This window comes from Pezoporus flaviventris, unplaced genomic scaffold (assembly GCF_033815535.1).
Source record: "Pezoporus flaviventris isolate CSIRO_AGI_PZ_B2104156 unplaced genomic scaffold, CSIRO_AGI_Pfla_v1 ptg000002l, whole genome shotgun sequence".
Classification (NCBI taxonomy): domain Eukaryota; kingdom Metazoa; phylum Chordata; class Aves; order Psittaciformes; family Psittacidae; genus Pezoporus; species Pezoporus flaviventris.
The window spans coordinates 42,429,977-42,453,839 of NW_026892550.1; the positions used below are offsets into that span (position 1 = coordinate 42,429,977).

At 38.9% G+C, this 23,863-nt stretch overlaps 1 long non-coding RNA gene across 1 annotated transcript; it reads left to right on the forward strand.

Moving 5' to 3' along the window:
- The first annotated feature begins 13,736 nt into the window (after nt 1–13,736).
- LOC133275404 (uncharacterized) lies at nt 13,737–21,855 on the forward strand. The gene is made up of 4 exons (XR_009745500.1): nt 13,737–13,818; nt 20,649–20,775; nt 21,137–21,242; nt 21,325–21,855. It is a non-coding gene; the product is annotated as an uncharacterized LOC133275404 (long non-coding RNA).
- The last annotated feature ends 2,008 nt before the right edge of the window (nt 21,856–23,863 follow it).

Below are 23,863 nucleotides of genomic sequence, written 5' to 3' on the forward strand. Positions count from 1 at the left end.
GAAGATTTACCAATCAAAACTTAAGGAAATAACAAGGAAAGTTTTATGCAGTCTGTAGCTATTGTATTTGGAATTTTTTCACACTGAAAATCTTTCTTCAGTCTTTATAATTTTTCAAGAACCTGTCCTGTTTACTTGATGGAGAACTGCAGGTTGATGCCTTCATGAAACAACATTTTAGTCTAAAGTAACTCGCTTTTCAGTCTCTATCATCTATGCTGTACCTGACAGTTATTCAGACAAGCATTTGATAGGCCCCTTTCAATGCTGCATGCCTCACCTCATCTTTGAGCATCCTTCAGTTCCATTTCTACAAATTAAATAAGCAGAACTCTCTCCTATCCTGCTAGGACTGAATTTCTTATTTGCCATTGGAAAGTCATAATAACAATTCTGCAGAGACAGAGTAATAATAAAAAACACTGTGAAATCTGGACGTTGCATAACATGTTCTGTCTCCAGATGGTGAAACTAAGCTGTCTGCAAACACTTTCCAGTATTGCTGGGGGAAGGGACATGGTGAAGAAGAGCAAGGGCTGTGGTATGGACTGGAATTTGAACCCCTGCTTACCATTAACTTCACAGGGGTCATCTTTTCATTGCTCATTCAAAGCCCATCATTTCTGGATTATTATGTAAGATAGGATATAAAATTGTGAAGCATTAAACTCTAGACAGAATTAGCTTTTTCACAAGATATCTCTTGCTACTGTGGCACTTAGAGAATCCTATCTTGTGCTACAGAAAGGGTCAAAATGCTTCAGCATGCAGCAAAGTAAAGCAGGTCAGGTACAGTCTTTAGGGGATATGGACACATCCAAGTTTCTACTTCTGAAGAGTTAAGGTGCATAGTAAAAGTCTGACTCTGTCACCAATCAGACAAATTCTTTTGGGTTTTGGTTTTGGGGTTTGTTTAATTGTTTCATTTTGTGGCTATTCTACGGAATAAATTTTGAGCTCATATTTTGAGCCCAGACAAGCTGCAAATACTCTACATGGTTCTGAACACATGTAGGATAAATTAAAAACTTTGGTTTCATGTGACCTAGTGTCACCCTAGCATCATTTTTCTCTCCCACTACTTTCTAATATTGCTGTCTTTAAACCAGCTCAGCCTAGCTGATAAGTATTAATGACAGCAGATTAATTATTATCATCCAACACAGGTTACATGGAAGAATCAGAAGAAGCATATCCCTTCTCTGTGACCCCCAACTGAAATCATGTTTCTTCCCTCATCAGTCAAAGCACCCCCTTCTCGATGCTCCTGAACTGCTGTTGCTAAGATATTCTCACAAATCGTTTCAGTTACTCATTTCTCCAAAGTAATCATCATGTTGTCAGGAGCTGAATCAGTCTGATTAGCTACTGTGATAGATCAGCACTCTTGCATAGTGTAAGGAAGGCAAAAGCAAATATTGGCACTGAGTTATCCTCTCGATCCCGGTGGAAGTGAGGTTCCTGCTCCTGCAGCTTTTCAATTGGAGAAATGAGTAGGAATCACAGAGCAGTCATAGCCCCAAACTTGACTTTGCCTTTCAGCAGAAAACACATGAAGCGTGAACTTGTGCTTGCTGATCATGTATTATAATCACTAGTGTATCATTTTGCGTTCACTGTTAAATAAAGATCCTTGCCCCAAGCAAAGTAATGAAGCTGCAAGAACAGAAAAATAATTATTTTTTTAAATTCCCCTCCTATTAGTAGCTTCTCTAGAAAGTGTGAGGCCAGAAGTGTGCTTACCATCATAGCATTGCATTTAAATCAGCTCTTATCAGTGACAGGTTTCTGCTACTGTGACTGCATTTTATCTGTTGAAAACTCCAGCCATTTACATTAGGAGGTACCTGACTTGATTCTCAATGCCCTGCAAGTTACTATTGTGCATTAAATTCAGGGGATGAGACTTCACCATGATTCTCAGACCTGGTAAGTTTTACAGCATTTCTATTCACCATCATAGCATGGCAACGCCATCTAAACATGAGTAATGAAAAATAAACTCTTCAAGAGGAAGGGACCCTTGCTTAGCTGCTGCTTTCATGTTTCTAATGCTTACGTCTGCATAAGGCAGTGAGAAGTATAAAAGACCAGGGACTGAGTCAATACAGGCTTGTCAAAATCTCCTTGTTCAAACTTCTATCATCAAACTCCTAGACTGCAGTGCTTCTTCTCTGTCACACTGTGGCTTTTCCCTGCCAGCACCATTTCAAGGAGGGTCATGGCCCAGAGAGCTTGATGTGCATGTGAATGGTGAGTTATATTTTTACAGTAACTATAGATACTGCGGCTCTCACCACCACCTCTGATTTTGTGCAGGGTGTGTTTCACAAGACTTTCCAGCAGAGAAAGTCCCAGTGGAGAGCAACCAGCCAGCATCAAGACTCGACCATAGCACTGGTGACTCTCCAGCACTGGCACGTTGGTACTAGCACAGCAGATCACAGTACGCTGATTTGTTCATGCATACTACAAAAAAATGCTTGGGAAAAGCTTCTTTTCAGTGCAGTTCTGTTGTTTTTCAGCAGGATATTTCAGGTGTTAAAAATTTTTCCTCTTAGAGCACTTAGAGAAAAGTTCAAATATGAGAACAAGTGCACATCCCCAGCACACTCTCGCTCCTGCTCACAGTGGATACTGATTCCCCTTCTACATTAGGACTATCAAGTTCATTCCATGTGAAAAGCATATGAAAGGCAGATGCTCCACTGGTATGAGGCAGACCTGCAGCACCCTGCTTCCATCCAGCTGTGACTCTCCTATAGATCTTCCAACAGTGGAGGTCAGGACTAGGCAGAAGGGTCCTCCAGATTAGTCTGCTGTAAAAACAATAGTGATTTTTCTTTGAGGTCAGAGCTCAGACCATGTTTGCAGATAGCCTCCAGTGAAGTATTCTTTATGATTTCTGTCTTGAAAAGTTTGAATTGCTCTGTAATAGAGTGTCACTGAAAGCTGACCTCTCCCATTTTCCCATTCATCTCCCATGCTCCTTTAAATGATGCCAAAGTACTAAGCCTAATGTGATCTTCATGTAGCACTGTGGAGAAAGAAGAGAACAGTACAGCTTTATTGGACAGGACAACTACTAGGGAAGTTCAGGGAATGAAAGCTGTTAAATTAAATGTACCTTTGACTTGGAAGGAAGTAATTTAGAAGTGAGAGAAAATCAGGAAAAAGAAACGTTATTAAATATAATTACGCAGCAAAATAAAACAGGGTAGAATATCCTGTTTAAGTATCTAGATTATATATAAGAAAAAATATGCTAGCAATACTATAAATACCATACTGACTGTAATAAGACATGTATTTGCTTGAAATATAAGGGAAAAAATAATGATAACAATTTAATACAGTTAAAAGTGATCAGCACAGCTCCAACATTTTTTAGAACATATTGCTGATAAGAACAACAAAGAGGAACCTAAATCTTTCTCAGACCAATGCACTGAACTGCACGATTAATGCTTATGGAGAGTCTCGAGGCTTGTTTCTTATTTAGTGGTGTTTATTCTCAGATTTCATAGCAGTACAGCTTTCTTTCAGCCTAGTTCCTTGGCTCCAGTTCATTTTGTGTAATTATACTCTGCCTACCTAAATATGTCCTGTTCTTTTGCCTCTCTATGGGTATTTTGTCTTATGTATGAGTCTTCACAGGAGTCCTTCTTCTGTTCAACTTCCTGGGCTCACTGGGCATCTCTGCAGGCATCTGTGACATTCAGTTAATTGATTAATAATCAGACAATACACATTCTAGTCATATTCTGTTCATTATGAGATGTTGCAATAGGGATATGTGTTTACACATGAGTACTATATGCATAGTCAAGGGCTGGACGCCATTACTACAGTTTTCATAGTCATTACCAGGAGCTATTTCTTTTCAATACAATATGCTGCAGAACACCACAGGGGAGTGAAGAACTGTAATCTTTATATGTGTCATTTGTGTGTAAATTTGGGATTATTATAATATCAAGGCTATAGATGCTGTTGACAAGTAGCGGATTTGTTGCAATAAGCTAAAGGAGCTCTCGAAGAAATTAACTGTGTATGATACCACTGTTTGTCTACAGCACTGTGTTGACCCTTCAGAAACCACAGTCCCTTTCAAATGCGCATGAAAATATGAACAATCGTCTGCTGAAAGGACAAAGGGTAATGGGTTTAAACTAAAACAGGGGAAGTTTAGGTTAGATATAAGGAAGAAGTTCTTTACGGTGAGGGTGGTGAGGCACTGGAACAGGTTGCCTAAACAAGTGGTAAATGCTCCATCCCTGGCAGTGTTCAAGGCCAGGTTGTACAGAGCCTTGGGTGACATGGTCTAATGTGAGGTGTCCCTGCCCATGGCAGGGGGGTTGGAACTACATGATCTTAAGGTCCTTTCCAACCATAACTATTCCATGATTCTATGATTCCATAACATATTTGATCTTGAAGTTACTGTGTTCTCACTGGCAAAACTAAGTAAAGCTTTCCTTTCCAATTCTAATGCTTCATCTTAGACTGGAGATAGCAAATGCAGCAATAAGTAACATGTTCATATGCACTGTACAAAAGACTGAAATGCTTAGACTTTTGATTGACCTTGGGGCACTCCTGGCATACTGGACTCACTTTATCGATAATATTGGGAATTCATTCAGTGCTTATAACACTATGACAAAGATTTGAGGAACTTTGCAGCCACCAAGTAAGTAAAACATGAACTCAGAACAGATCAGAACAGATCAGAACTCAGAACATGAACTCAGAACAGGAGTGAGAGAGGAGTCAGAGAGGAGTCAGAGTCATATAGGAGTCATAGACTCATTGATGTGTCACCCTGGAGAGTTGGGCGGGGAGAAACTTGATGAAATTCAACAAGGGCAAGTGTAGAGTCTTGCATCTGGGGAAGAACAATCCCATGTACCAGTACAGGTTGGGGGTTGACCTGCTGGACAGTAGTGAAGGGGAAAGGGACCTGGGGGTCCTGGTGGATTGGAGGGTGACCATGAGCCAGCAATGTGCCCTTGTGGCCAAGAAGGCCAATGGCATCCTGGGGTGCATTAGAAAAGGTGTGGTTAGTAGGTCAAGAGAGGTTCTCCTCTCCCTCTACTCTGCCTTGGTGAGGCCGCGTCTGGATTATTGTGTCAAGTTCTGGGCCCCTCAGTTCAAGAAGGACAGGGAATTGCTTGAAAGAGTCCAGCGCAGAGCCACAAAGATGATTAAGGGAGTCGAACATCTCCCTTATGAGGAGAGGCTGAGGGAGCTGGGACTCTTTAGCTTGGAGAAGAGGAGACTGAGGGGTGACCTCATCAATGTTTACAAATATGTAAAGGGTGAGTGTCAGGATGATGGAGCTAGTTTTTTTTCAGTGATGTCCAGTGATAGGACAAGGGGCAATGGGTGTAAACTGGAACACAGGAGGTTCCATGTGAACATCAGGAAGAATTTCTTTATTATGAGAGTGACAGAGCACTGGAACGGGTTGACCAGGGGGGTTGTGGGGTCTCCTGCACTGGGGATATTCAAGGCCCTCCTGGGCAAGTTCCTGTGTGATGTACTCTAGGTTACCCTGCTCTTGCAGGGGGGTTGGACTAGATGATCTTTTGAGGTCCCTTCCAACCTTTGGGATTCTGTGATTCTGTGATTCTGTGAATATGGAATGGAACTGTTGGAACAAGTCCAGAGGAGGGCCACGAGGATGATCAGGGGACTGGAGCACCTCCTGTATGAAGTTAAGCTGAGAAAGTTGGGGCTGTTCAGCCTGGAGAAGAGAAGGCTGCATGGAGACCTCATAGCAGCCTTCCAGTATCTGAAGGGGGCCTATAGGGATGTTGGGGAGGGACTCTTCATTAGGGACTGTAGTGATAGGACAAGGGGTAACAGGTTAAAACTTAAACAGGGGAATTTTAGATTGGATGTAAGGAAGAAGTTCTTTACTGTGAAGGTGGTGAGGCACTGGAATGGGTTGCCCAAGGAAGCTGTGAGTGCTCCATCCCTGGCGGTGTTCAAGGCCAGGTTGGACAGAGCCCTGAGTGACATGGTTTAGTGTGAGGTGTCCCTGCCCATGGCAGAGGGGTTGGAACTAGATGATCTTAAGGTCCTTTCCAACCATAACTTTTCTATAATTCTATGATAATATATGTGGACCCTGCTATTATTTCTTTCATGTCTTCAAGATGTCATGAAATTGTCTGCTGAGCTTTTGCCATGTCTACTCTCCATCGCATCTCTATGCAATGAAACCTAGTCAATAAGCAAGTCAAGTGTCTTTTTAAGGTGAAGTAGAACGCAGGCAATTATTGCTTAAACCATGATTTACAACATGAGGAAATAAAATAAAACATTCTGCTTCAGCCTCAGTGGTGCAGGAATTGAATTAACTCAGAATTACCTCAGAGACACGAAGATGGTTTTTACAATAACAGAGACATTTGTCTAGCACCCTAGTGAATGTCTATTCTATTAAAGTCCTTGATTTCATGCTACAGCAAATCTGCCCCTATCTGTCCCAGAGCAACCACTTTTCCATGGTGGAAGATGTCCTATATGTAGCCCGTGAAAAATATCCGGTAAACTTTTAAATGTGAGGTATAGTATTAAATAGTTATGAAGATACTGTGAAGAACTGCAAGTCTTGGAAAGAACTCTGTATTTTTCATGGTTCAGAAAAATTGTGTTTCCATGGCATTCACACGCCTGTTTCACTGATTGCTTTTGTACTGGCCAGAGGTGCTGCATCACAATTAGAAATAATCAGATCTCAATTCAGTTGCTGAGCCGTAGCAGCAGAGGAAACATTTTTTTTTTAAAGAAACATGGGGATGAACAATTAAAACTCATGGGAAAGTGTAAGATGTGATCACCTTCTCCAATATGACAAAATAAATTATGTGGTGCTTTTCTCTTAGAAATATGAAAAAATATCAAGAAAAAAAATGTTTCAAGTTGACCCAAAATACATTATTGAACTGAAAAGAAAAAGATTTCAGTCTGAACATACTGTTCTAATTTTGGTTGCATATTTTTCTATTTTTGTATTTAATACAGATTTGTTTCAAAATAACACCTCTCCAAAATTAATAAAATTGTTTCAATAAATTTGAAACAGAAAGTCCCAAGACTTTTTTAAAAAAATCCTACCTCTGGCCAGAATTTTTCGTTAAATTTACTCTAAATTCTCAAAAGATTGGTCACCTGAAATGACTTTTTCCCCTAAATTTCCTAATCAGTGAAAAATATTGTCCAGATCTTCCATACCTTTCATTTTTAGTGGATTTTTTTAATTTATTTATTTAAAATGTGCAGTCTAACAAATAAAACAATGTGGTAAATATTCTTTGAAATGCATGAGATATCATAACAATTTCTTTGCTGCCATGCAGTTGTCATGTTTCAACCAGCTGTAGTTCTGCAACCCCTTACCACATGAGAAACTAGAAATATGTTTGCCGACACATCCTCAAAGTAGGCAGCGTACAGTTCAAACAAGGAAGTCAGAAGAGGTACTGAAATATATGTGAAGACATAGTAGGTGCTTAAACGTAAGTACAACTTAACAGATCCCATTACCGTAGCTGTTCTGACAATGTATGCTTTGCTAGAGCAAACACTGCCACATTTGCTCTTTGGATTCCCCTGAAATCAACCAGAATTCCTCCCTTGACTTCACAAGACTCAAGTTTTTATCTCTTATATATGATGAAGTCACAGGATCATATAGCATGGCAGGGATTTCACCTGCCATGATTTCACTTGCAATACCAGGGATGTCACCTGCAATAGAAATAGTCATCTGACAGTAAATTATGATATTGCACAAGGAATAGTGACAGAACACTCCACTCAATAAATCTAGGTCGAAAGAATACTAATGGCTCAGAAACATAAAAGGTCAAAAATCTTTATTCAAATACTGTCATTCCAATAGATACTCTTGAATTTTTATGTTTGCTTAGCATGTTTGCTTTTCTCTTGGCTTTGGTAAGTTTAATGCTGTATTAGTGTTCCTGCAATGGCATATGCATGTGCATATATAGTTGAAGTAATCTCACCAAACAAATGCTCAAAACAGCTTTGCAATATAGCTTCATGACTTATTCATGAGGCATGCTGTTTGCAATGAGACCACAAATAAGACACACCAAAGGAACTTTCTTCTGAATCACTTCTAGTGGTGCCTAATAACTTATCCACAAAGCTGCATGTAAACACGTTTTATGTTATAATTGGGTTTGTACCAAACTATTTCTAGGTGAGTCAGCTAAAGAGCAGTAGCAAAATACTTATCCCAACCTTCACATTTTGCTACTGTGTGCTCCTGGTGACATATTAACTGTGGTTTTACTCTATGGATCTCTTTCTTTCTTCAGAGTCAGACTGTAACTGTGATGTTTTTCTGGGGAAGATATTCTTCAAGTTTCCATCCTTTGTCTAAATTTCCATCCAAATCATTTACAGAATAGAGTTACATAGTGCTTGGGCTCCTTTTATGTACAAAACATATATTTTTTATATTTATCTGCAAATACACATTAAAAATGTAGTGCCAAAAAAAGTGAGATTTGTTGTCAGCTGCTTCTCTGTAAATCCAGGCATTATGGTGACAATTGAGAAGTTCTTGTTGCAATAACTTTTCAGAAAGTCATCTTTCTTTAAGCACGAGACTATATCTTTAGTCTTTCAAAGCCAGGTAGCATTAGTGTTTCATCTGCTTAAAAAAAACTAATCTTGTAAGAAAAGCAAAGACTAGCTATGGACTGTACTTAAAATATAGTAATTTCTTTCACATATTTTTTTAAATTCTCCTCTGTATAAATTACTTCTTAGCTTCCGTTTCAAGGTTGCAAACAATAGTGTACCAAAGACTGCTGACAACCTGGATTCTTTGGAAATACCAGCAACTTAAATGTAAATACTTGCGCTTAAGTTTGCCTCAAGACTAGCTGTAGGTCCCCCACAAGCCAGCAGAATGTCTATGCCTACTCCTTTGGGGCAGTGAGAGTACATGCTCTCTGTTGCTTTTATTGGTGGTTTTGTTCAAATAACCAGAGATTTATCTAGTCAGAAGCTTGAACATGGTTCTGTGGTCTACAGACTCTATCGCTTCCCTGCATTGTCTGCTGGGTTTTTTGTTTGTTCTTTTTTTTTTAAATCTGACTCAGTGCATATTCAATCACTAACAGAAAGCTACCCATCTCCAGCAAAAAAGACTGTGATTGCCACCTCTTAGCACAACAGTCCTTGGTGATTGCAGAAATTTGTTCATTTCCATAAAACCTTATTTTATATCAGGCAAAATGGAGCTGGAAAACCGAGATTTTTTTACCTCCTCTAGCCACTGAGTGTTAGCAAAACCATAGTACCTGCATTCACCTAACCAGACCACTAGAAATGAGATGTGTCTAAGATGCTTGGCCTAAGTCACTCAAACATGTACTTCTGATCTGTCTGGTTTTCAAAACATAAAGCTGCCAACCACTGAAGAGAAACTGTCAGTTCTTGAAGACAGTATGGAATTGTATCCCCAGCCCTTGTCACCCAAGAAATGTCATGATCAAAAGATAGGCTGGAATAAAGGGTAACAATGAAAATGCTAGTTTAAAATCTATGGGAAGGAATTTGATACTTGTATATAATACAGTAGAAAAAGACGTGAACCATCATAAACATAAGACAATTTTTTACTAAATGGTAACTAATCATTTAGGTTGGTTAGAGAAAAAAGTCTCAGTCAAATGATTTTAATATCATTCAGCACTGGATTATCATTTTTCAAAATTCTTAAGCATTTTCAATGCTGACAAATAATACTTACTTTCTGCTGCTCTTATTTTTCTTTCCTGTGATTGTTCTTTTTACTGTAGCTAAAAGGTTGGTTCAATTTATTACTACAATTATTTATACTTCCAACAAACTAAAACCATGCCATATGTAAAATCTGTTCTCCTAGACTTATATACTAGGTGACTTGGAGTAAGGAAGTCATTCATTATGAAGTATTATCAGGTGATACAGTCACCCTAGAAGGGAATATTTATTCATGTTAGCAACAGGAAAGGGAGGAGGTCTGCACAGCATCACATGAATTTATTCAGATTGAAGGAACTCACTTCACCTTTGCCTTTGTGAAAGATAATTTCCTCTGTCAACACTGAGACTACTTTAGCACTACAGATCAACGCCGGATAAGTTTTACCTTCCATGAGCCTCCAACAGTAACATCGCAGATTCGTCTCAGCAGAATGAATCCCCTTATACACAGAAATATTGTGCAGATGCTACAGAACATAAAGAGACAGTTTCTTGACTGGCATTTCAGCATATGACAAGCTAGTGATTAAGTGTAGAATAACTTCTTTTGGTAAAGTCTAGGTTCTGTTGTCAGAAAACTCAGCAGAGTTACTTGTTCCAGTTCATTGGCTGATTTTCTGCTCAGATCCAGATTCATCTTTTAACAGAAGTTTAATTAAGCCAGCATGATAGAAGCAAAAGGCAAGCGGTCATTTTTTTGGCAATTAAAGCAAAGGAAGAAAACATTCAGAATATAAATATTCAGAATGTAGTTATTGTGAATGACATTTTAAAATAACAACAGACAACGGATTTTGATATCAGCACTGGGCTATCTTTAGAAAAAGAGAGCAGGGCAGAGCTGCGCAGAGCTGCCCTAGCAACACAGCACATTGCTGATTCCTGTCAGCAGCTGAACACCTTTTCATGCATGAAGTGGGATGGCTGGTCAGGAAAGAGGGATTAAGCAGGAACATGACTGAGAGGAACACAAATGACAATAATGATTTTTTCTTTTTGTGATTCTGTTGTTTTTAAAACAAGTAATAAGAAACATATATAGCAAACATTAGTAGCCTAAGGCAGGAAAATTATCAAGAACAAGCACCCAGTTTCATTCTATGGTTTTTCTTCCTTGGTGTAGAATTTCAGCCACAATCCCTGCAGCAATATCTTCCAGTATATTAATTGAAAATATTTAAGGGAACAATATCTGATGGTATAGAACACTTCCAAAAGGGAATATGATGCATTCAAAATAAGTGGCTGGTCCTCTGTACTGGAGAGGCTAATGTTTTTGTAGTTTTGCATAAAATCTGCCTTTCATCTTAAAAATGTTCAAATGTCTATGATCTTTGTCAATCTGCAACTGTTTCAAATATCAAGTGGGAACTACAGCAACAGGCAGACAGGAAATTCACAGCCAGGTCTTTCAAACCCAAAACAAACAGAGGGAACTACTGGCATCACTGCCGGGTATAACATTTTTCTATCAATCAGAAATATCTCTTACATTCTTTGGAATACATAAGTAGCAGAGTAGGTCAGTGGAATTAGGACTTTTTAAAACCAGTTTACAAGCATGGGTGAAAAACAATCAGAAAATTAAAAGTCATAAGAGAAGTGATATATTGAAGACAATGCACAAAAAGATGCACAAATTATCATGAACCAGCCCATTGTTCCTCTAACCCCACAACTGAAATATGTTTTCTTTAAATTTTTCCTTCATTCAGATTGTATGAAATAAGATCAGGTAAAGGTTGATACCCTGAGTCTCAATGGTGCAAAAATGCTTTTGCAACTCTGATTTACATCACACAAGATCTGTCCAAGTTTTCTTCATTCAGGGGGAATAAAGTATTTATGTATTGTAATCAAGAGGTGAAATATCACTGAATTTAGACACATAGGCAAGTTTTATTCAAGTATTTTAGTTAATACCACCAATGCAGCCGGCGTATCATGGTTTTCATCATGTTTTGCATAAGGTCCCTTGGAACTGCAGATAGTTGATTGAACATAATGGCAGCTACAGATTTAATGCACTCCAGTTACCACATATAAACGGGGGCAAAATATCCACTTGGAGTCCACAGCAAATCCACTTGTTGAGCTAAAACAGTATCATTATTGCAGGAAGCTCCAGAAACCCAAAATGAGCTCTAAACCCTCACTGCTGTTTCTCCAACACATCACAAGTATTTACTTAACAGGTTACTTGGGTCCCATCTGGGTGCAGCAGCTCTCTGATACCTATGATGTTAGGGAGCAGAAGGAGTAATACAGCTGTATATGTTAATATTGTGTGAAGTTAACCATGAAAGTAGACTCCAGTAACTTACAGGGCAAGGGGAAAGAGAGCAAACTCTAGCACTAATCCCAGCAAAAATACAATGCATAGTATCTGAAGGAGATATAAGAATCCTGCTCATACATTCTTGCTGATGGAGAAGGGCAGGACATAAGCTACCTTGAAAAGGTTCTGACTTAGATCAGAATTCAGACTGTTAGCTTTAAGAGTAAATGTAATTTTCATTAGAAAGACACCTCATAACCTGGCTCTTTCCTGTATACTAAGTTAAAGAAGGTCTTTTTTAAAAGTACTAAGTACTTAATAGATGGTGGCTCCATGAACAATTATGTTATCATCAAATAATTTTATTAAGGACTAAACCCAGGAATATTAGCCCTTGGTAACATGTAATTCATCATCTCAAAAACAATAAAGGAAATTATGTTAAAATTAAATATTAAAGCAATCTACAAATGAAATTAAAAGGCAAAATTAATGAGTGAGGACTGAATCCTTGGATGATTTCTTTCAGTAGACTCTCCCTGCAGTAAATAGGACTTCACTAATGGCCCTCACCTGAGAATAAAGGCTTCTAAACACTCTGGTTTTCAGCCATATTACATAGATAAGTTATCATTTACTCCTGTTACACACCTCTAATTTTAATAACACCACTTAGCTTAGAAGGCATCATGATCTCTAACAGAGGATAATGCTTGTGAATTAGCAGACATGGTTACTGTCTCTGCCATAACCATCAATTGGATAGCTGCCCATGGGTAGAATAACCTCATCTTCCCCATCTGGATTTTTTCAGCTGTCTTGTGAGGATAATAAAATTGTTGAAGGCTGCAAATAGAATGTTATTTTATGCATTATATTATCAATTATAATCAGCATGTCTGTCAAAAACTATGGGGTATTTAAACACAAGAGAAGTTCTGTTGTTTTGCTGGCTCCTGTAGATGAAGAAAGAATCTCAGCAGTAGCTTTCTCTTCAGCTTTTTTAGTTTTCACAAGATGCAGGTGCAGGTTTTGTAGCACACGTTTTCCTCCAGCTCAGAGTAAAAGAGCATAATTATCTTTACAATGAAATGTAGTGGGGACATAGGCAAGTCAGTCACCTCCAACTTGCAGACAGCATGGTTCAGTGCAGGGCTACATGTATTTATTTGCAGAAATCCAGGAGCAGCGTAATGTTAGGTCCAAATAGGCGTAGCTGCAACCCACTGTCTCTGACCTCCACCCAGATTTCAGGTTTGGCTTGCAGATAGCCAGTTTTAGCAACACATGGGCCAAACATACTCAAAACTTGAGAACCTCCAGTAATTCAGTTCCAGACACCTTCTTTTTTTGCAACCAACATCAAACAGCAATTGACCTAGGGGTATCTGTATCTGCAGGCACAGGGAGCATTACCAACTCCTGTGAAATCACCCAGAGAGAGAGAATCTCAGTTGGAGCTGTTGATGTGATGAGGGAAGGTATGCAAATGTATTCAGAGATTTTAGGCCCATGTGGAAGAAGGTCCTCATAACTGCCTGGCTGGATCTCCAAGGTTGTAGGCTCTCAGCTGCAGCTGCTCTGGATAGCATCTCTTCAGCAACCTCATTAGCTTTACCCTGATGATGATAAAATGAAAGACAGATAACTTTTGCCTTATTTTTTTTCAGGGCAGAAAGCTGTGGTACTTTTCTTCTTCCTTCTGCCCCTTGCCTGTGAAAAGAAAATGAAGAACCTGGGAGGTGAGGCTGGTTTAATGCCCTGACTTGACTAAGGCAGCTTTAAGCAAGTATGCATAGAAGCTATGTTGGACTCATGTGTGGACAATGAGCCACAACCATGCTAATTACTGCTCGAAGACATGTGGGCAGGATGGAGTGCTCTTGCTTCAACATAGAACCAAACCTCCTTTTGTCAATGAATTTAGGATCCTCTGTGACACTGGTCCTCTTTCTTTATGGTGTGTTTGGGCAAAAAGTGAACTAAAAAACTCTAAGAGACTGAGAAATGCTGCTGCTCTTAAGGGCTGACTTCATGGTGTTGCAAGGGAAGCACTTGTATTGAGGTTCATGACTCTGCTGGAGATGTGCTGCCTTGGTGTAGAGCAACAAGCCCAAGGAGCTGACTGCTGTGACAGTTCCACTTCTCTTGGGTTGCTGCGGCACCTACAGCCAGCAGTCCCCAGCAGGCTGGGGTACCACAGTGCTGCGGGAGGGGAACCAGCAGGGCCTGCTGGGATTCAGATGGAAATGATGACAGTCACTTGTGGTAGGTCTGGATATGGTTTTAGATGTAGGAGATATAGCAAATACAGGTAGCTGGGAACTGGTATGTTCCTGAAACTACTGTAAATAGCCCATGATTAAACTTCCTCAGCAAGCTTACAGCATAAAATGTTTTTTTCCTATGATTTATTCAGAGCCTGTAAAGAACTTGATGCTTAATCAGAATTAGTTAGTGCCCCTTTGCTCTTGATAGATACTGACATCAAAGCAAGGACTCTTCTGTCTCCAGCAAAAATGAGCTTTCAACTCACGTCCCTCTCTGAAGTCTCCCCCACGACTGGAGAAGGAGCAATTTCTTCCCCGTTAACAATTTTGTTAGCTTTTTGTTGGGGCAGACTAAGTGTTGTCTCACAGGTGACCTGGGGGCAGGCAATAACACACAGGGAAGAGATACTTTCTATTGGGCAAACTTTAGGGCATGAAACAGCTTTTCCTATAATTGTTTTACAAGTGTTCTAATAGGTACTGTTAAAGCAGAAAGAGCTATTTGTATGTCTGCTGACTAAATAGTTTTAGGTGAAAATCATCATGGGGAATGACGGGAGGGAAGCTGTATGCCTTGAAGCCCGACATGCTACTAAATTACCCAAAAGAAAGCTCCATTTACATATGTTGCTAGCAAAAATCTGTAGCTGCTATTAAACAAGAGGATCTTCCAGTTATAGTGGGAAATAATGAGAAATGTTTATGATAAATGTCTCACTTCTTTTTATTGATGAATGAAACTTTTATTTTTTCTACCAAAACAGAAAGTTTCAAAGGAAAGTGTGCGAATTGAATTTTGGATGCAGAATTTTTATAAAACTTTTACTTCACTGAACCCACCATTTCATGAACTTGCTTGTCATAACCAATCTTATAATGCCAAAAATGTACAGGATTTGCTTTACTTATGGTATGTAGTTAACGTTAGCTATATGGGTCTTAATCTGAGGCTTCTCAAACAGTGATTGGGCATCATTTGTTTGGGGAAATGGAAATAGGCTGTGCATATGAACTAAATTATATTATTGCTCCTATTGACAACAAAAACAGATTAAATAAAATGCAGAAAAAAAAAAAACACACCAGATGTGATGTAGGAAAGGAGATATGAAAGTTTGGTTTGGGAGACTTACCAGGGTGACAAGGGTAAGGAAGAAAGTCTCCTTTCTGACTGGCCTGTAATGGGACAGCATCCCCAAGCCCATTTCATTTATCCATATTATCACATCCAACTGAATGAGAATTCAAGTTCTCTCATCAAATGTGTGCACTCCACACAGCAACCCATACTGGCTTGTAGACAAATACAAAAGTAATTTTGAAATAGTTATGCTTGAGACTATGAGACCTTTGTGTTATGGTACAATTCCACATGAGCTTCCAGGGGCGGCAGCAACAACAAGGAAGGGCACCCGAGCAGTCCTTGAGAGTCTTGTAAACATGGTGTCCCTGCCACACAGATTTGGTAGTGTATGGTGTTGTGACTCCACACAGATTGCTGCTGTCATGTCAAGTTTCTTGCAAGTTCCTTTGGATTTTTCTCAGGTTTGGAATGACCTTTTATCATGTTCACATTTTTCAGCTTTCTTCCTTGAATGGATGAGACCTAGCCTGTTTAATCATGCTTCATATGGAGACACTGCCTGATGTCCCAGTTCACTTGTGCTATATTCTGTTCCCATACAGGAAGATTGATTTCAGTGAGATTAATATTGCCTGTATATAGGAAGTGGAGAAATGCATCCTATATATCTGTACATAAATTTATTGTTTCCATCCTTATTTCTAGCCTACAATTATACGTTAGAGATTGGATGGATTTCTGATATATCTTACTAGAAGCCAGCTCTGCCTTCTTAGAATTTTATTACATCTTCCAGTCATTGCTCTGCCAGAATAACGGCGGCTAAATCCTAGAACATGTTGGGGCTTTTGGAGTTATTGTATCATGAAATGTCAGCGCATATAGTTTCAAAATACCATGTGTACAATTAAACAGACAGTAACATTAGTTCTGATAGACTTCACAACCAGCATCTCACATGGCACTCTGAAAATGTGTAGAAATTCTGAAGTTTAGTATTAAAACCAATTTGATGGCCGGAAATGTAAGCATTAAATTAGAAAGGTGTTTTGTCCAATTTTTGGTTTTTTTCTGATTTCTAAATGATTGGCTAAACTGAGGTACCCAGTGACATTTTAGATTCCCTTGAGTGTCTAAGACATCTACAAGGAGCTGACAGGTATGACATACAACATATGGGAGACCTAAGCCCTTCTGCAGCGGCAGCTGTATGCCAAATAGGATACCGTAGGCATTTTAAGTGGCACTGGATGCCTACATGGGAAGAAATATCCTGTCCCTTAAATCCTGTATTTTTCCATCAATTCATTTGCCATTAGCTGTGATTCAGAGGTGTTAGAACAGAGAGTAATTAGCTGAGAATTATTTTTTGTCCTTCAAAGGTAAGAGATAGTTCAGATACATTATCTGTGGAAGTCTGACAGACACCTGATTTAATTCAGCCTTTGAAAGTGACACTGTTATCAGCAAAGCTGAAAGGATATATATGGTCAGCCATGCTAAAGGTGTGAACTCTAGTTACTTGGGACTACTCAGTATGCATATTACAGACAGGATAATCAAGGTGGACTAATAGAACTTTCTGAGGAGGAGACAGAAGAAACGTGATTACTTTGCCATAAGGGTATTGTGGTAAGAAGACTGCAAGGTTAGCCTGTGCCAATAGAAGTGTTTTAATGATCTTAATGTAGAAGTTATACAGTTATTTAGCCAACTAAAATGTTGTTGAGGGAACACATAGTTAACAAAAAGTTTAAAAACTAAATTACCTAGTTATGTAAAACAACATGTTTGATTGGTTAATTCTTTGGAGTGTCTTTCCCTGGACAATATCTTTAGCAGCTATTCAGTGGAAAAGAATATCCATCTGTTTAGTATTTTTTTGCTTGTTAGTGTTCCTCTGACTGTATTAATCATTAATTTTATGCCTTATTTGTTTGTTTTTTTTTCTGCCCCAGTAGTACAAACCTGCAGCAATAACTTTCAGGAAGGTATCCAGGTAAGAAAAAGCAATTTTCCCTGGCTTTATATCCAAATATTACCCATTCAAAGGGAACTTCAATTTGGTAAAATGAACACTAATTTAAAAATTGGGCAGTTTTCAAATATAAGACAGGGCTCATCTATCTAACTTAATCTTGCAATCTCTTTTGGTAATATTTTCTAGTTATGATTCAAGCATATTTATCATTATATTATTTAGATAGCTATTGAGCTGTTAAATAAGATACTGACCTAGAGGCTGTGAAAGTCAGTAAAGTCTCTCACGTTACTTCAGTAGGCAGTATATCACACTATGATTTACTCATCACCAAACCAGGATATTATCTGTTATCTGATCTATTGAATATGACAGGGTTTTGACAGCAATGATGTGTGGAAACATATTGGTTTTCCTTTTATTTTTATTCCCTTTATTTACAAGGGTGGTGTTTGACAGCCAGCTGAATATGAGCCAGCAGTGTGCCCAGGTGGCCAAGAAGGCCAAGATCACCCTGGCTTGTATCAGCAATAGCATGGCTGGCAGGGCTAGGGAAGTGTTTGTCCTGTATTCAGCACTGGTGAATCCACACCTCGAATACTGTGCTCAGTTCTGGGCCCCACACTACAAAAAAGACATTGAGGTGCTGGTGTGTGTTCAGAGAAGGGCAATGAAACTGGTGAAGGGTTTAAAGCACAAGTCTTACAAGGAGCACCTGAGGGAACTGGGGTTGTTTAGCTGGAGAAAAGGAATCTGAGGGGGGGATCTTATCGCTCTCTCCAACTACCCAAAAGGAGGTTGCAGCAAGGTGGGGGTTGGCCTCTTCTCCCAAGTAACAAGTGACAGGACAAGAGGAAATGTCCTCAAGTTGTGCCAGGGAAGGTTCAGACTGGATATGAGGAAACATTTCTTCACCAAAAGTGTTGTCAAGCACTGGAACAGGCAGCCTGGTAAAGTGTTGGAGTCACCATCCTTGGAGGTACATAAAAGGTGTGTAGATGTGACACTGGGATACGGTTTAATGCTGGACTTGGCAGTGCTAGGTTAACTGCTGGACTCCATGATCTTAAGGGTCTTTTCCAACCTAAACTATTCTAAGATTCTACTTATGGGTTGACTCTCCACCAGTTACCAGACCTTAAAGTTGGCTGTATAAGATTGAGCTTCAGTAACTGTTTTTCAAGAGTATATGGACACTCCATGACAAGTGTAAAAAGCACTGGAATTAAGAGGTTTTTAAAGAGAAATTACTAGGTAATATCTGTTTGATTATGACAAATCCATTAAGCTGCCATAATAGAGCATAATGACTCTGTAAATAAGAAAAACTTTTCTAGGCGTTTTAACTCTTTCCAGAATTCTCAATTTTTTCAAACAGCACTACAAAGATTTTCCATATCCTGAATCTGTGAATTCATTAAGTGTTTCAGATTGGTAGAGAATCAGCTTTTTTTATATTACTTTTTCGAGCTGTTTATCAAAATTCAAGCCAGAGTAAATCTTCCTCTACAGCAATTTCATTATTTCATTTTTTTCTTGCAAACTCACAGTCTCCTGCTGCAATTTGAAATGAAGCATGAGGATTGCTGGAGTTTTCACATCTCTTTTACTGAAACAGCTGCTACCAGAACAGGTTGTAGCTCTGAATCATTTTATCTATAGCGCTAATGGCATTAGCTACAGCCTTACAGGTCACAAGTCAGTACCTTCTGTGATTTCTGTAAAACCACTAGACAGTAATGATACTGAAATAAGGGAGTTACTAAAGTGAGTAAGTAGCTTCAAAACCATCACAGCTCTATCAGAGATGGAGATAATTTTATAAGCTCTACAGGTCACAGCTTGATTTTCCAAATACCAAATGGACTGCATCTGTCATTACTGAGAACAGAAACTGTGTTTTACAGAACAGCTGACAACTTCCTGCCTAAGCAATAGAAGAATTAAGTTGCAGGGATGTCCAGATACTATATAAAAAGACCAACTGTATGTAGTTATAGATCATAAAATTGCTCCTACAGACAACTTTGGAAACAGGATCATTTAAAACACTGCATTCTTCATGACAGTCATCTATGGTATTTGAAACACAAACTAGGCACAATAAGAAAAATTAATGGTAGAAGTCATGGGTAATACTGGTCACCACATCTGTAATTCAAACATTTTCAAAATAGTTCATTATTTCATATCATTTCTTTTGGAAATATGTTTAACTGTCATCAGGTTTTAATATGTGCCAGTATTTAACATTTTGTATTTCTCAAGGGTTTAAAAAATCTAAGTTAGTAGGGCTCCCAGAGGACAATTTATAAAGAAGTGGAGTAGGAATGGTGGCAAAGACTGCTTACAAGTTGTCTTCTGTCACCAAAGGCTAATTTCTCAAAGTTTACTGTGCATGTCTTGCACAGTGCTCTGCTAGACTCCTTTCTGTCCCTAGAATATTGAGTCCATTGTAACCTATTTCATGGCCAGAAATTCAAGCAAGTATACTAGAGAGACTAAATGTTTTTCTGTGTGTGTTTAAACAATTATCAGATATACAGTAATTTGCTTCCATATATTTCCTCACTCTTTTTCTGAAAGGACTTTTAGTGACACCATGAGAAGGCTCTGGTCTCTTTCCATTTAATCTTTTCCCTCTATGTTTCATTTGCTTTCAAAAATGAGTGGGCAAGGCCAGCTTCTCGGGCTTTCTAAAAGCCAGTTAGGACCTGAACTTTAAAACTTTAAGCTTTTCTAATTCAGTTTAGCAGTTATTTTGTCTCATTGCTATTTGAAGAGTAGGCAATGAATCTTATCTGTTGAATAATGAATGTGCACTAATGAAACAAAAGTTTTAACAGTTCACTCACAGTTAATGGCAGAGCAAGCACCAGGAGAGGAATCCATATGTCAAGATGCAATATTGAAAGAATACATTATCATTACAGATGATAATATTAAAATATAGATTATTATCAAACATCCTATCCAAGTTAAGTGTCTCATAATTTTACTGTGGCTGAGATCATAACCATTCTAATCACAGCAGAGGAGTAGTTACCTGCAATTTGTAAGGGTGAAACAGTTTCACCAGCAAGCAATTATAGGAGATATCTCAGGACGGAGAGGCTGTTGATACATGACGCTGCTATTTTTTGCCATAGGCTATGTCTAACCTGAAGGAATAGGCTACCATTTCTGGGTTCAGGTACTTGTTTCAGCTGAATAATGATTCCCTTGCTCCATTTTCAGACAGGATGAACAAGACAGCTAAGGAGCAGGACCATAGTGAATACTGAGAATTTTCATGTCCTTACAGACCTTCTTCCTTGAGTCATTTTATTCAAACAACTTTATCTCACACAAAAGGATTCTGCAGGTAGAACATATACAACTTTAATGCAAACAGGAATGATTACCAAATGTGAACAAAAGACAGCTGAGTTTTAATGAGCAACTAGGCTAAGCATTAGTATGCTCTCTGCTTCCAATAGGGCTCCCAGGGGCTTCTGCTGGTCAGGCAGGTATCAGTCAGGAGCATGGTCAGGCTCCACTTGCCCCAGAAAAAAAATCCTTGATGCTGCTGGGTTGCCATCTTCCACTACCTCTGTGTTCTCTCCTTTAGCATTCTGTACCTCCACATTCTAGTATTTCTACTCTTATTCTTGAGCTACTCATAATCTTTTTCTTACCAAACCTAGCTCTTTGACATTTTACTTTTCTTATGGTTCTGCAGAGAGTACCACAGTTTCCTCATGCCTTAACAATTTCCTTAGAAGTCCAAGCAAAAGTTACACATCTGGGCTCCCTCAGAGTGAGAGCCATGGGTCCTTAGCACATACCAGGGTGAGTATTGTGGAGAGTATTGCACAGAGTAGGTTACACCCTACAGCACAGATACAATCCCTGAAACCAATCATATCTTTAGCTTAATTTTTAAAAGACTCAGAATTTCACCTGTGGAACAGAGAAATGCATCACCAGATCTTTATTGTCACTCTTGACCAAAGACCTTAACAGGAATAAGTATGGGAGATAAAAGACAAAACACTTAAGCACACTGTAAGCCCACCATATACCTTTCTAACCTTGGATAGTTATACATTCTGAGAAATTTTTACTTCAAATCATATTTTTAATATCCAAAAGATATCTTCACTTCAGAATGCTTTCTTTTCAGTTGCACATTTAAACCTCTGTTTCTTTCATATATTTTGCTGTAGCTACTGAAGATTGTTTTCTGAAAAGATTAGCAAAAGTTATTGTAATCTCTATGACTCAGTGCATGGAACAGAAGAAAGAACATGCAAATTTAGGGGCGGGAAAGACCTAAAAGAAATTATAATGTAATTCTTTTCTTCTGTGTTACTTAGCAGTAATGCACTGTCAGTTCGCAGGCTAGATCAGTTCCTTCATTTTCAACATATTGAGTAGTTTACTAAATAGATTATGTATGAAGACATCTAGAGTACTGAGATATTTGTGATGGTTTATGAAAACTGCAACCTCTATCTTCATAGGTTATCAACCAGAAAATTCAATCAGAAATGCAAGTCACTGTGTTCCTTGGCAAAATATGTGCTGTGTTTCTACACAGCTAAGTACACAGTGGAAACAACAGGGTGATGATCCAGCAACACTGACTGTGCAGGTAGAGCTAGTACAAACAGAAGTTTATTTACCTGGAAAACTCTTCTCCCTGACATCTTATAGCTTGCTCCCCTGGGCTCCCTTCCCTGCCCATCTATAGCACTGAATTTGTAAGAGTTATCCAAGCATACAAGCCACAGCAGGATTTATTGTCTGTATTACCATCTTTCATGGCTTGTCTTTATACATATGAAAATATTATGTATGCTTTGCGACAAGACTTGGACCTGCAATATACTGGGTGGTAGAAGGGAGGAATTGAGGTTCTTGGATTTTTTAACCTTTTTAAAACATTGAATTATCAGAACCTCTGCTATGTTCTGAAGTGTGAAAGAAGAACACCTTATGTTGTACAGTGCCCAGTTCAAGCATTTCATGAGTAATGTCCTTTTCCTTCAGTGTTAGGTCACGAAACATATTTTACCATGAATTTTTAATTTGCAAGGTTTGGTTGATCTGCTTGCTGCAAACCTTGCAGCACTGAAAAGACACCAGAAAGGACTGAGGCAGGGGAGAGAGCTTTATTCCTCCTTCTTTCTAAGCTGCAAACAATGCTGCTGGTTCTGTAAAAATCCTCATGGGGACACTGTATTGTCCTGCTCTCCATAAATGAGATTATCTTCTTTCACCTACTCTTTCTCAAGGAAATACTTTTTTCTGGTGTTCAGTGAGAACATGCAATTTTTTCTTCTTTCACTGCGATTAATTTTTTCCATAACCTTTTTCCTACCCTGCATCCTGCCTATGCTGTCATCCAGAAAACTCAACACTATGACACACATGACCTCCTCAGAACAAAGATCTGAGGCTGAACCTTGTGGCATGCAGGGAAACTGTTTGTAAGCTCTCTCTAACTTTATGTAAAAGCAATGAAACTATTTTCATTAGCTTAGTCAGGAATAGGTGATATCTGTTGTCTTTACCAGAGCAAAGAAAAAGAAACTTCCTAAAATAGTGAAATTTTCATCACAAATGATGTGATATTTGACATCCCTAATAGACAAAGAAATACCTGAGATAAGATCATCAAGGTCTTGAAAAGAAATGCAGGCAGCTACCTACCAATTCTCTCACACATATTTGATAATACTTGAGATTTGATAATATTTCTGTCTCCTGTCAAATGCTTAAGTCTCTGGAGTCTAAGGGGGGAGAAAAAAATGTTCATTTACTAAATGGCTGTGAAACAGTGCAGAGCATCTCTGATCTAAATAATATAATCAGATTCATGTGTTTATAAAGATATATTATTATGTAGCTGCTGGGGTGTTTTCACAATGATTTGCAATAGAGAAGAGGTTATTTTTATGCCCATCTTTTAAAAAGTCCGGAAGAACTGTCCAGGGCACTCCAGTCTCGGAGAGAACATTTAGAGTCCATGTCCAGTGGTGGGTCCAAAAATGTTGTTGAGATATTGGAAAGTGTCCAGCAGAGTGCTGAGGGGCCCTAGGGCACCTGACCAGAGAGCAGGGGTTGAGGGGGCTGGGCTCATTTCATTTGGAGACAAGGAGAAAACTGTAGAAGAGGAGGTGGAGTAATTTCCCTAGTTGCCTGGGAGAGCATTACAAAGATAAGGGATCCAAACTCCCAAAAAAATGGCTCCTGGTATTGGCAAATGCCAGAACAATCAGCAGTGCCCATGAGTTGCCCTTTGAGAAGTACAGATTGGATGTCAGGAAAATCTTATTGCACCATGGGAACAGGCTGCCAATGTGGCTTGTACACATCTGTCCATAGAGGTTTTCAGCCATGGGTAGAAGAGGCCACACCTGACTTCATTTATGCTGGGACTAGTCCTGCTTCAGGTAGGATATTGG